The sequence below is a fragment of the Carcharodon carcharias genome, chromosome 13 (assembly GCF_017639515.1).
Source record: "Carcharodon carcharias isolate sCarCar2 chromosome 13, sCarCar2.pri, whole genome shotgun sequence".
Classification (NCBI taxonomy): domain Eukaryota; kingdom Metazoa; phylum Chordata; class Chondrichthyes; order Lamniformes; family Lamnidae; genus Carcharodon; species Carcharodon carcharias.
In genome coordinates this window covers 19,372,590-19,386,162 of record NC_054479.1, presented here as the reverse complement: position 1 = coordinate 19,386,162, position 13,573 = coordinate 19,372,590, and the positions used below count along the sequence as shown (strand labels likewise).

General features: G+C 44.6%; 1 protein-coding gene and 1 long non-coding RNA gene across 8 annotated transcripts in view; one reads left to right on the top strand and one right to left on the bottom strand.

The window, feature by feature from the left end:
* LOC121286409 overlaps window positions 1–5,110 on the top strand; it is a 54,755-nt gene extending 49,645 nt beyond the window's left edge. Inside the window, exon 3 of the long non-coding RNA XR_005944931.1 lies at window positions 5,022–5,110. This is a non-coding gene — a long non-coding RNA (uncharacterized LOC121286409). The remainder of the gene's footprint in view (window positions 1–5,021) is intronic.
* Window positions 1–11,534, bottom strand: part of LOC121286408 (rabphilin-3A-like) — a 161,794-nt gene extending 150,260 nt beyond the window's left edge. For 2 of the 7 annotated variants that reach the window (XM_041203500.1, XM_041203505.1), the window contains exon 1: window positions 10,673–10,792. The gene's annotated coding sequence lies outside the window, so the exon portion shown is untranslated. Of the gene's footprint in view, window positions 1–9,849; window positions 9,891–10,080; window positions 10,217–10,672; window positions 10,793–11,197; window positions 11,232–11,418 lie in introns of those variants that run through there. The other 5 variants (XM_041203504.1, XM_041203506.1, XM_041203502.1 and 2 more) reach the window with 4 other exon arrangements.
* Window positions 11,535–13,573: the final 2,039 nt, after the last annotated feature.

Sequence of the window (13,573 nt, the reverse complement as noted above, 5' to 3'; positions counted from 1 at the left end):
CAAGCCTGGTATATTTGAGGCCCGGGAGGTAAAATGTCCTAGAACTCATTTTAATCAGCCAGGGGCAAACATGATGCTCACAATGGTGGCCCAAGCTTGCTGCTTGACCAGTTAAAATCATGTCTTTGGAATCACAATGTAGAGAGGAAGAAAAAAAGCCTGTTCTCTTTCCACAATTCCCTCCGCTTGTGCATTCTATCTCATCAGCTATATTTGCACAAAATCATATTGCAGTGAGAAAACTCCACTGTCAACTGATTCTGCTGTCTGAATGACTCGTTGGCAGGATTGTAAGATGCAATAGCAGATGGTGATCTAATCATCACGTAAACCGCTTGATGAGTTGCCAAATTAGTAATTGAAAGTTTATTGACAAAACAAAAAAGAGCGGGCTGTCGATGACTCGGTGGGTAAATGCACTGTGCTGAAGTGACAACAAGCCAATCCGGCTCCCTCACCCGATCACAAGTCTCTGCTCAGTCAACTAATGACAGCAGATGGGACATGGCAGCTGGTCTCCATTGCTGTCCACTAAGTGGTTATGGTACTGGGTTTGTAACCCCAAGCTCAAGAGTTCAAATCTCACAATGGCAAACTATGGAACAATGTAACTTCATCTGAATAGGAACAGATGGAAACGTGTTTGTACTCGAAAGAGTTACAAAGTGCATGAGCAGGGATAAAGGCGGCACTTGGTATGATTTTTCCAGTGGCATTCACTGCCTTGGTTCACAATGGTCACTTGTGAGAGCTGCTATCAGCCAAGAATCGCTGCCTTTTGGAGCAGAGCAACAGAAACAAAAAGTGAAAGGAAAATTAATCAGCAAAATCATTCTAAATAATTCTTTGGTTGTGAAATTTAGTCATTAAGCTCTCTACCTTTTACAGGTTGGCAACATTATGGGATGTGCCAACACAATTCAAATCAACAGGCTATTAGGTTGTTTTGGCTTAGGTAAGAATAAGTGGAGCCTGTTATAAATTATTATAATTCATTGCTTTTCATGGCACAATGAGCTGTGTAATTTCATTGGATTCTCACTTGTTCCTCACTCAAGGGCAGCCAGCGAAGAAGTAGTAAAATGAACAGCTTAAACAGCTCTGGCATAGTCCTGGGACATACAGGCCCATAATGAGGTGACATAAACTCAGTCATGATTTTGCTTTAAGACCAGGGCACTAGATACAACATCCATCAAGGGTGAGTTCCCTCTCCCTCCACTGTTGGATAGAAGGGAAAGAAATTATTCCTAAAAAAAAAATCAGCGATTAGCCCTCAAGTTTTCAAGCTGGATCATTCTGTTAAAGCAAGAAGTGACAGAATCCAGACTGGACTGCTCATCCTCAGTGCTGAGGAGGGCAGATAAAACTGAGCAAACAGAAGAAAACTGGAGGATAAAGATAAAGGAAAGCTGACAAATATGGGTATGCACTTGGGTGATGGAGATTTGTTGGGCTTATTCATATGTGGAGATGGTGTTTCTAAACGGAGCTTGCTGCAATATTAATAAAAGCCACCAGCAACATTACAGCACATACTGATCTCACAATTTCCTTTTGCCAACACTTTCCTTGAACAGTCCTCTCCTCCTCCTTGCATCGTAGACCACATCCCCTCAGGAGAGCCTTGGCAGGTGACTGGCTCCCATTCCTAAACCTGCACTCAAACTTCTGCCCTCACGATATGTGAGTGAATGACTGGGAATGTTTGAATTGTATCCTTGATAATTGTTACCTTCTGCCATATCTCCCCCTTTTCCCACCAAACATGGCAATAAACATTGATGTTGGGGGTGTGGTGGGGGGGCACTGTGGATACAAACATCACATTCTTCCAGTCCACAATGCAATGAATCACCCACTCCAACACTGAGACCACGACCGACATATTCCTATTTTGAAACTCTTCACCATTAGTGATAGGAAAGTAGAAAAATTCATCTTGATGGTTTGTGCTAATCAAGACAAAAGGCATTAGTATTGGCAGGCGGAAGATATTTTGCTGATACCAAATGGCAAAACTGCATCAGCAAAGCTAGTTGCAGAGCTTAGCTCACTTTACTCTGCTCCAACAATGTACCCCAAGTGTGGGAGTACCCGCACCAGATGGACTGCAACTGTTCAAGAAGGCAGCTCGCCACTGCATTCTCAAGGGCAATTAATGATCAGCAACAAAGGCTGGCCCAGCCAGTGACACCCACATCCCACGAATGATTTTTAAAAATCACATAAGAGCACTCTGTTACTACATCCCTGCAAATGTTTCCATTCTCACAGCAGCCTTCCTATGGCTTGTCGAAACAAGATTGTCACTTTGTGCCTAGTTAGTTTTGTTTGGTGGGTTCACTGAGAGCTAGGTTGAGGTTGCCAAAACTCATTGCATATAAAACCTATAGAGTCAGCAGAGAGAGGGAGCAGACTCACAACCTCTACAAACTGAATTAAGTTCCAGGTTGCAGAAGTGAAATTTCAGTGTGTTAGCCGAGCGCCCCTCCCAGTTCCCTAACCTCTTTTTTTCTTTACGAATAGCTGTTGTCATTTTAGACAGCTTCATCCAAGATCAGCCCTACTCCATTACAAACCGCATCAATCTCTTGGACCATTCACTTGAAGGCAATATTTGCTCAGGCTGAGATTCTGCAGCTTTCCACCCTTGTGACTTATTTCCTTGCGGCTGCCAATTTAGTGATAATTATAGACCATCTTATGGTGAAAACTCATGGCCAATGGGTTGTGAGCTCCTTGGACTCATTTCACTTTGGACCTTTGTAGATGACAGAACAGACTTTCATCCCATCAGCCCGAGCGGGATTTAAACCCAGGTCTCAGAAGGGGAGTGAACGTGGTGCCAACCCAGCCCTGTGGGCCTGTTATCTTCAAGCAGTGAGCCAAGCCTATTTAATGATTTAAAGTGAGCAGTGTGGCAGTGCGACACACTGACGCTCCCATAAAAACTGCATTAGTGATGTTTCAGATGTAGAATTACTGTCACAATTCTCTGGTTACTAGTTTCCTGGCTGCTGCCTCCTGATAGGGGAGACATTAAATTCAGGCCAAGCAAAGGAGAGGAGTTAAATAAATAAGGGAGTAATTGTTTCCAAACCACTCATATGCCTTTTCCTTCTGCCTGGATCAATATCAGCCTCTTATCCGGGATATTAGATGGGGCCCCAGGGAGACATAGACAGGAGCATCAAAAAAGATATACAAGTTATGTTTAAAAAAGTCATAAAACTATCAGTGATACAAATTAAAGTGGAAACATTCTATCATTGCAACATCTTAAAATTAAATATAAATACAAATGTTCACACTTCAGGTGAGGCTAATTGTCAAGTGTGGATGTGACAGTGTCCCAACCCAAAGAGTTAGGTATCAATCAATTTGCTGTAAATTTCCAGAGCTTTACTGACAAACTCACTCCATAGATTCTAAACTCAACAATTTTCTACTGGTCTATTAATACTACATTTGTTCTCTGTTTGTTGGCACCTTCCCTCAGCTCCAAACTGAAACAAAATCTCCAGAACTTGCAGTCCATACTAAATGCACCAGCTGTTGCAATTTTAAAGAATACCATTTTTGGCAGCTATATTTAAATTTGCTATCCCACCACCTCAGGGCCCTCTAATAAAAACTAAATCAGTGCAGCGCAATAAGACCTCTAATTCTCACATAAAGATCACTCTTATCCACCCCTCAGCACCACAACGTGCACCCTCAAAATGTCCCATTCAGAACAAGATTTCCATCATCCTGCTCACAGCGTAACTTCCTAATCTTCCAATTTGAGCAACATCAGTTCTTCATTCAGAATAAGAACCTCCTTCCGCACTCCCCACCAAACTAACCTCCCCCCACGCACTCCCCACCAAACCAACCTCCCCCCCGCACTCCCCATCAAACCAACCTTCCCCCCAGCACTCCCCAAAAAACCAACTTCCCCCCTGCACTCCCCACCAAAACAACCTCCCCCCCGCACTCCCCACCAAACCAACTTCTCCCCCCACACTCCCCACCAAACCAACACTCCCCCCCGCACTCCCCATCCATCCATCCAACCTCCCCCGCACTCCTCATCCATCCATCCAACCTCCCCCCTCACTCCCCATTCATCCATCCAATCTCCTCCCCGCACTCCTCATCCATCCATCCAACCTCCCCCCTCACTCCCCAACCATCCATCCAACCTCCCCCGCACTCCTCATCCATCCATCCAACCTCCCCCCTCACTCCCCATTCATCCATCCAACCTCCCCCAGCATTCCCCATCCATCCATCCAACCACCCCCCGCATTCCCCATCCATCCATCCAACCTCCCCCTCCCACACTCCCCAACCATCCATCCAACCTCCCCCAGTGCTCCCCATCAGAACAAGACAACCCCCCTCAAAGCTCCCCAACAGAACAAGCCCTCCAGCTCCACCTCCAAGTAAGCCGCAACTTGCTACAAACCTCACTTTGGTTTAAGCTGCCCTAAGCAGCCCTTTTACATTACGATGGACAGCATCAGTTCTTCAAGCGTGTAGTCCCACCATTTCACATGTTCATAAAGCAGAAGAAAAGCTCAACCATTGGAACAGCAAAATAAATAGGGTGGTCATTATTAGTTATAACATTTCTACTTGAATTTTACAGGCTGGGTTCCTGCTGCAAAACAAGTTCAATATCCATGTGAGAAAACCAAAATAACATGAAGAACCAACACCATTTATGTCTAGCTCTTTGTATACTGATGGGAAGAAACATTTACATTATCACACCATCTTTCTCCCTGACCATGTTAAAAAAATCAAATCAGAAAAATAAGCAGTCACACAAATTGTTAATAAAAATATATATATGGAAATCTTTCAGCTCAGATGCTGCCTCTTGCAGAACATGTTTCCTAAAAGCTTCAGAGCTCAGGTTATTACCACCATTCTCCTCCGATGCAGATTAGTCTCTACATTAAGAACTTTCAGGACACAGCTTCTTCTCTCAATTACTTCTGTTAATCCTGCTTTTATTTCTGCATTAGAGAGCTGCAGAGAGCAGAAGATCCCTGCAGTACGCAGCCTCGTGCCAGTGGTGGTTTAGCAGCAGTCAGCTCCTTATTATTCTGCAGTAGCCTGACAAGCCAGGGACGCCTGATGGACACAGCATTGCAGCTGGTAAGAGTCTGCAATCCACTCCATTACACAACTGGCCGAGTATGGGGCTATCACATGGAGGTGACAACAAACCTGTGGTCATTCACTTCCTCTTCAGAAAATGAAGTAAATTGGAGAGTATGTGTGTGAGTGTAAATTGTTCACCAACTAACAGAACATTCAGAATCATTGGGCCAAATTTCCAATTGTCATTCCATTTGTTTTTATCTTGCTATGTCAAATACCCAGACACTTCCAATTCATCTTTGATTATCGAGTCACTCACACACAAGATTTTAGTTAAGATTAAACCTAATGCAGTGCTTATGTAAAGCATGGACCAGTTGGACTAGTTGGTCTGTTTTTGTGCTGTACTTTCTATCCAGAGTTAAAGGTTCTTTTAAGGGAACAGAGGGGCTCTTTAACTTTTGTTTTAAATAGTAAGGGAGGTGGTGGCATAGTGGTATTGTCACTGACTAATATTCCAGAGACCCAGGGTAATGCTCTGGTGACCCAGGTTTGAATCTCAACATGGCAGATGGTGAGATATGAATCCAATAAAAATCTGGAATTAAGAGTCTGATGATGACCATGAAACCATTGCCAATTGTTGTAAAAACCCATCTGGTTCACTAATTTCCTTTAGGGAAGGACCTTAACTGTTCTGGCCTACATGTGACTCCATGGTGGTTGAATCTTAATGTGACAACAATGTGGTTGACTCTAAAATGCCCTCTGAACTGGCAATAAATGTTGGCCTAGCCAGCAACCCCCATATCCCATGAACAAATAAAAAAGCCCTTTCTCTTCACAGCTACACATATAAATTGAAAAGGTTTTCTCAATACAGCTCCTGAAGCTGTTTTAGTTATGGGGTGTAACTTTGTTTAATGGTCCATCCTTGCTGGTCTTAAAGCAGATGGTCAAGCTTTTGTCCTGATAGGACACATGGACATACACCATGGAACACAATGTCATAGATAAAGCTTAAATCCATATTCTCATTACTGCCCAAAAGAGGACATGATGATACCACCAGATTTTGGGATTTTTTTTTTTAGTATTTATTCACCAAGAGGGAACAATACCAAGAATTGCCTTTCCCAAACTTCAAAAGCTGCAATGTTCAAATGGAACAAAGCAGAAACTAAGATATATAAAAGCATAAAAGACAGATTCTTAGATTTTGAGGATTGGATTGCCAGGGTTTGGTTTGCTACTTGCAGCTCTGTGACCACAAATTGGATACCTCCTGTAAGCAACTTTAAGACATTGGTTTCATTTTTCCTTTCCCCTACCCTGCCACCAAGGTAAGGGAGTACAACGACAGTCCGATCCTTCTCTCAGTGCTGCTTGGAATAAACTAAACTCAAGTGTGGGGTTCAGACAACATTGGGGCAATGGAAACAGGGCTATCCAAAACAGGGTAGAAATCCAATTCTCAGGTCAAGGTTTTGAAGCCACAACTGTCATCATCCTCCTCCCCCTCAAAATAAGAAAGGGTCCTTTAGCTCATAAGACCTTCCTCAGACCATCACAATCTGCTCCATCAGGAACTCAATCCAAGCCATATTTGGAAACAAGGTTCTACAAAAAAAAATCCTTAAGCAAGACTGCAGAATATCTGTCAACTTTTTTTAAAATATTCATTCATGGGATGTCTCTGGCTAGGCCAGCACTTATTGCCCATCCCTAATTGCCCTTGTTCAGAGGGCATTTATGAGTCAACCACATTGCTGCAGACCTGGAGTCACATGTAGACCAAGCCAGGTAAGAACAGCAGATTTCCTTCCCTAAAGGATTTTGGTGAACCAGATGTCTTTTTACAACAATCAGCATGGTCATCAGCAGACTTTTAAACACTAGATTTTTAGTGAATTCAAATTTCACCATCTGCTGTGGTGGGATTCAAACCCAGGTCCCCAGAGCATTACCCTGGGTCTCTAGATTACCAGCCCAGTGACAATACCACTATGCCTCCGCCTCCTACTATGTATTGTAGACTTTAATTGGTTAGACAGTTCGACGAACCCAGCAATCTCAGGAATTATTACATTCCTTACAGAAAGCAACTGCAAATGGTGCAAAAGTGGACCTGTTGGGCATTGTCTTAGTATTAACAGGAGTAGCCTCAGTGGACAGGTTGCAACAGATATAGAAAAGGTTTAAGAATACTTTTGGATGCTAATCACAGAAATAAATCTAATGTGTCCTGATACTATGGGTAGGTTTCCATTTTAACAGGACTAGAGTCAGACATACTTGCAAACAGATGACATGTTGAAAATTATGCCCTTTTCCCCACAAATAACCCCTCTTCTGATCAACAGCATAGAACATGCATTAATAGTGTACAAAATTGCATTAAATTTAAAAGAAACAGCTTTGGGACTGAGGGTGGGAATTCTACGTCACAAACTGAATATCTTAATTTAGATGAAGTATGCAAGCCTTTTCTGGAAGTTGCTTACAGGCATGTGGTACAGCATCACTCGTCCACCCCAAAAAAATGTTTAAAACAAAAACTTGCCTGATTTTCCTTCCAATTCTGAGATCCAGGTACAGCTGCTTGGCCAATCACTCATTGCCTTTTCTCCAGTTAGCCAAATTATATTCAGGTTCTCTCTCTCACTTAGATATAGTTTGAGATTATATTTGTTGCGCTTTAAAGAGTCACTATTTGATTAGAATCAGAGAGGGAGACCATTCGGTCCATCACGTCCATGCCAGCTCTCTGCAAGAGCAATTTTGCTAGTCCCACTCCCTTACTATTTCCCGATAGCCTAGCAATTATTTTCTTTCCAGGTGCTTATCCAATTTGGAAGCCACATTTGAATTTGCCTCTGCCACACTCTTAGGCAGTGCATTCCAGATCTTAACCATTCATTAGGTAAAAAAGATTTTCCTCATGTCACCATTGCTTCTTTTACAAATTTCCTTAAATCAGTGACCTTTGGTTCTTGACCCTTACTCAATTGGAACAGTTTCTCTCCGTCCACTCTGTCTGGACTCCTCATGATTTCGAACATTCTCAAATCTCGTCTCAACTTTCTCTTCTCTGAGGAGAACAGTCCCCAGCTTCACCAATCGATCCTCTTAACCGAAGTCTCTCGTCCCCAGAACCATTCTTGCAAATCTTTTCTGCACTCTCTCTAAAGACTTCATATCATTCCTAAAGCGTGGTGCCCAGAATTGGACACAAGACTGCAGCTGAGGTGGAACATTGTTTTAATAAAGCTTCATCATAATTTCCTTGCTTTTGTATTCTTTTCCACTATTTATCAAAACCCAGGATCCCACATACCTTGTTAACAATTTTCACAACCTGCCCTGTTACCTTTAAAGATTTGTACACGTGCCCCCAGATCTCTCTGTTCCTGCGCCCCCTTTAGCACGGACCCTTTAGATTACATTGTCTCTTCTTGTTCTTCCTACCGAAATGTATCACTTCACATTTTTCTGCATTAAATTTCATCTGCCACATGTCCGCCCTATTCCACCACCCGTGCCTCTTGAAATTTATCATTATCCTCCTGACAGTTTACATTATTTCTGAGTTTTGGGTCATTTTCACATTAATACCAATTCCTGGGGAACCCCAATGGTTTAGAACCTTCCGCTAGTCCAAAAATACAACCATTCACCACTACTCTATGTTTCCTGTCACTCAGCTAACTTTGTATCCATGCTACCACTGTCCCTTTTATTCCATAGACTTCAACTTTTCTGACAAGCCTGTTAAGTGGCGCTTTATCAAATGCCTTTTGGAAGTTCATGCACACCACATCAACTACATTACCCTCATCAACCGTCTCTGTCACCTGAAAAATTCAAGCAAGTTTGCTTTTGACAAATCCTGCTGGCGTTCCTTAATTAATCCACACCCTTGTCCAAGTGACTTAATTTTGGAACACAAAGGAATGCAATGCAGGTCGGAATGAAGGACAATTTGGGGGGAAAAGTTATCACTCCCACAGAAATTGAGGGATGGCTAAAAATGCTAATAAGAAAAGACTGGCATCTATTTAGCGCCTTCCACGAGCTCAGGGTACCCTCAAAATGCTTTACAAACAGCACGTAGTCACTGCTGTGCTACAGGACAATTTGGAAATTAGTTACGACTATTCCAGAAATTCCCGGCCAAAGCAGGCAGGAGCCTAGCGCATTTATTCAACTTGGAGCGCGGGAGTAACACTTAACCCGGGTGTGAGCGGGAGAACTGAAGCTGGGTCAACGGCTGGTGGAAAGTACATGGATCCTCCAGCTAGGTTAAAATATTCTGCTTGTGAAACTCGAAGGAGCCGGGCTGCTTGTCCAGATCCACAAAAGAAAGGTGTCCCCAACCGCCACTACTCCGCCAAACTCGCACCCTGCCACATCGCTGGAAAATCCGCCTGGTCTTCCCCTCCCAGTCCCCGCTCTGCGCCCCCTTCTACGCCAAATTCTTGTTTATCATGAAGCCCGGAAAATGGATCACCCTTGAATTTTAGACCAGCGAGTGTGTTTTGTAGCCGTCCCCAGTTTCCCGACCACCCAAAAACGTGCTCTAGGTTAAAATCACGACAAATAGCTTCCTGCAGTTCAGGACAATTGTGCCAATATGTCCCAAGCCAGGGAGAACCAATATAAATTATTGGAGGGAGGGAGGGCGGTGTGAAAGCTGCATTCCTGTGTTCATCAAGGCGAACTTGGAATTTGATGCATTCCCATTTTAACCTGTTGGAATGATGCTGTTACAGAACACTCGGCAGCAACCAGTGTCGGAATATTGGGCACAAAGGATTGCACAGCTTGCTCGATTTTCCGTCCATCCATGCGCTGCTGGGAGCGCAGTGGAAGATGTACACCCTCCAAAACCGGTACCAAACACTCCCAAATACAGGCGTTAAGTGGATTTGGTGCAGAGTGAAGCTCCCTCTCCAACAGTGTGACTTTAAAGGACCTTACTGCAGTATTCCCTACACCAGTCGCTCTGTGCTGAATCGTGGGCAGGTTTGTGTTTATAATCCTCTGTCCAGTCGCAGCTGGATTGAAACTCTCCAGACCCATTGTGTCCTGGAACTCCACAGCCAGGGAGTTCGACTTATGGTGTGGGCTGAATTTCAAATATAGGTTTGAGACTTTCAAAATAAACTCTGCATCAGAGCTTCACCCCCCCCCACCCCGCCCCCACCAATAAGATCGAGTCAGGGACTTTGTGTGAATTTAATACACTAGTTTATGAGCTGCAGAGATACAATCAGACGCCCCTTGCAAAGCACAATTATTTTTTGATCATATGTAATTGAGTTTATCGTGTTCCAATCTTTATTAAAGAATCAATATTATCAGGGAAAACTTTTAACCTTACTTTAAACGTCATTGCGATAAATGGATACATAAGTGGACATTTGGGGGTCGGCATTCAGTCCTACGGGTGTCCAAGGCTGAAGCCAAGTGTGAATATACCGTCTGCATTAAATCAGCGCCGCTTTCTTTCTCCCGCCCCATTGATAAAACCGGAGACAGAAAAGTGAACATTTCAGACTGAGCTACCTACCTCCCAAACTGTAAACATGTCCAATTGGTACAATGGAGGCTCCAGCTGTGTAACAACTCCCCATACAAATTACCGCGTTGACATTACATTCGTGGGGGGGGGGGGAACCGTACCGGAGTGGGGAGGGGGTATGTGGTGATGGTGGTGGTGATGATGGTGGTGGTGGTGCTGGGGGGGGGGGGGGGGGGGGGTGGTGGGGAGGGTGAGAGTTGGGGAGGGGTGTGAGGTGTGGGGAGGGTATGAGGTGTGGGGTGGAGGGTAGAGTGGGGGCAAGGTGTGTGTGTGTGTGTGTGGGGGGGGGGGTGAGGGTGAGAGTTGGGGGTGTTGGGGGGGGGGGGGGGTGGGGGGGGGGGGGGGAGGGGGGAAGAGGGTGTAAACTCCTGCCTTCACCACGACCAGCTGCTCAGCGCTAATGTACAGCCACACACCAGGGAGGGAGTGCAGTACCGCTAACCAGGAACATTAAAACACTCGCCCTGTGTGCGGTCGCCTCTCTCACAGTCAAGCACAGAGATAAAACATTACCTTGCTTTTGTTTCCTAACGCGCCTGGGAACCCTGGATCACTGGTGTCCCGCGAAAGTGCGCTGAACATCACCACTTTGCTGCTCCAAATATCGCAAATGTAAATTGCTGATGCTTACGATCTGATGGGATAAAGACTGGGGGGGGGGGCGGGGGGTGGTTTGGAGGGGCGGGCGGGTGGCACTACATTAATAAATAACCAAAAACAAGCAGGAATATTACCTGAGAATGGGAACAGGTCCTGATGTGAGATGGTGCAGTCCTGGTCCTGTCTGCGCTGTGTGTGTGTGTGTGTGTGTGTGTGCGCTGACACTGCTGCTTAGTTGCAGTCGCTGTAGCACTCTCTCTCTCTCTCCTCTTCCCCTCCCCTCCCTCAGTTTCTAACTCTGCTGTTGGATGTTCGACCACTGCTCGCCAGCAAGGTGCCGTCAGTCAACACTATTTCCTGCAAATTGAGAATTTAAAATAAAGACAGAGAGGCAGATCCTTTGCTGCGTGTGACAATGAGAGGAGCCCAAACTAATCAGTGCAAATCACCACCACCACCACCCCTCCCCTCCCTCCCTCCCTCCAAACCTGCGGACTCCACCGTCCCAATTCTACCTTCAGACTTTCCATTTGGCCCTCTTTCATTCTGACCAGCGGTTCACTATCCTTTCAGTAACCGTACACCGAGCCCAGGGCACCACTTGTTTCAAAACATTTCTCCCTGACTCTCCAGAGCTCCAGCAACATTTTCAGATGACAAAAAAAAACAAAAGGAAAAGTTTTTTTTTGGGGGGGGGAGGTGGGTGGGGAAGCAGGAGGTATGGGAGGGGAGTAGACCCACGTTCGGAAATCAGAACTAACCCCACAAAATACACCGTAAATTCGATCAATGTGAGAGTGAAATTAAGGGTAACGAGCAATGGAGGCTGGGTCACTGAATTTAGTCAAGTGTGGGTTAGATACATTTTTGATAGGCAAAGGAATCTGGGTGGGGTGGGGTGGGGTGGGGGGAACCAGGACCAGATCAGCCATGACCTTATTGAATGGAGGAGCAGCTTCGAAGGGCTGAATGGCCTACTCCTGCTCCAATGTCCCCATGTCTGGGTTGGGATTTTTTTTCACCACAGTTCTTTAAAACGCTTCCTTCCTGTCTGGTGCCTTTCATTTCCTGTTTTATAGCATGTTCCCACTGCTGGGAGTGAGTTAGTGGCAGGATTATAGAGAGAGTGAGAAAATCTGAACCCGAGATCCCCAACTTGCCTTGATACATACTGCTGATTATGAGAGGGTTTTGACTATGGGCAGAGCTCTCCTGCCCTGCTCCTTAGCTGACCAGCGATATATGTGTGCGTGTTAGGGGTTGTGGGAAGAGTGGCAAACTAAAAGGGAAGGAGACAAACTCGCAAACATTACTTTTCTGTTTTCATTCAACATTGGGGGTGGGGGGGGGGGTGGGGTTTGGTGGTTTGTGGGGGTGCTGGTGTGCAGATCAGGGTGAAGGATTGAACTCACTTAGGTAATACCCTGTCTCTCTCATTGTCTTACACCGTAGGACAGCTCCCAGTCAATTTGCTACCAAATGAGAAATTCATCCATAAATATCCTCAGCCTCTGTTACTATAGTAACTGAGTTTACACAGCCCATCCTTGTTTAAAACAAAAAGGACCAAAAACCTTGGTGCAAGTTCAAAATTGGATTGCTTGGATTATTTGTGTTAAAACTATTGATCAGAAGGCTGTTGTTCCCTGTGGTTCTTGTCCTATGAAGAGAGATTGGGGAAACTGAGCCTGTTTTCTCTGGAGTTTCGAAGAATGAGAGGTGATCTCATTGAAATATGCAAAATACTTACATGGATAGACAGGGTAGATGCAGGTAAAATGCTTCCCCTGTCTGGGGAGTCCAGAACCAGGGGACGCAATTTCTAAATAAGGAGGAAGCCACTTAAGATTGAGATGAGGGGAATTTTTTTTACTCAGAGGGTTGTGAATCTTTGGGATTCTCTACCCCAGACGGCTGTGGAAGCTCAATCATTGAATATGTTTAAAACAGAGATTGACAGATTTCTAAATACGAATGACCTAAAGGAATATGGGGATAGGGTAAGCAAAAGTCATTGAGTGGCATCAGCCATGATCGTATTGAATGAGCTGAATAACCTACTCCTGCTCCTATGTTCAAATGTCAAGAGAGGGTTAAAATGGTAAATTTCAGTATGCCTGCTACATAAAAACAGGAAGGAAAGGAGGATAATATTTGTTCCATTACCTTTGAAGTTAATGGGAAATCTCACAGTGTTTTCACTTCCTTTTGGACATTAATTAGGTTAAGGTGAATACCTGACTAAGCAAATTATAACTGGTCCATTTGGAAGGTGCAATTGCTTATCTC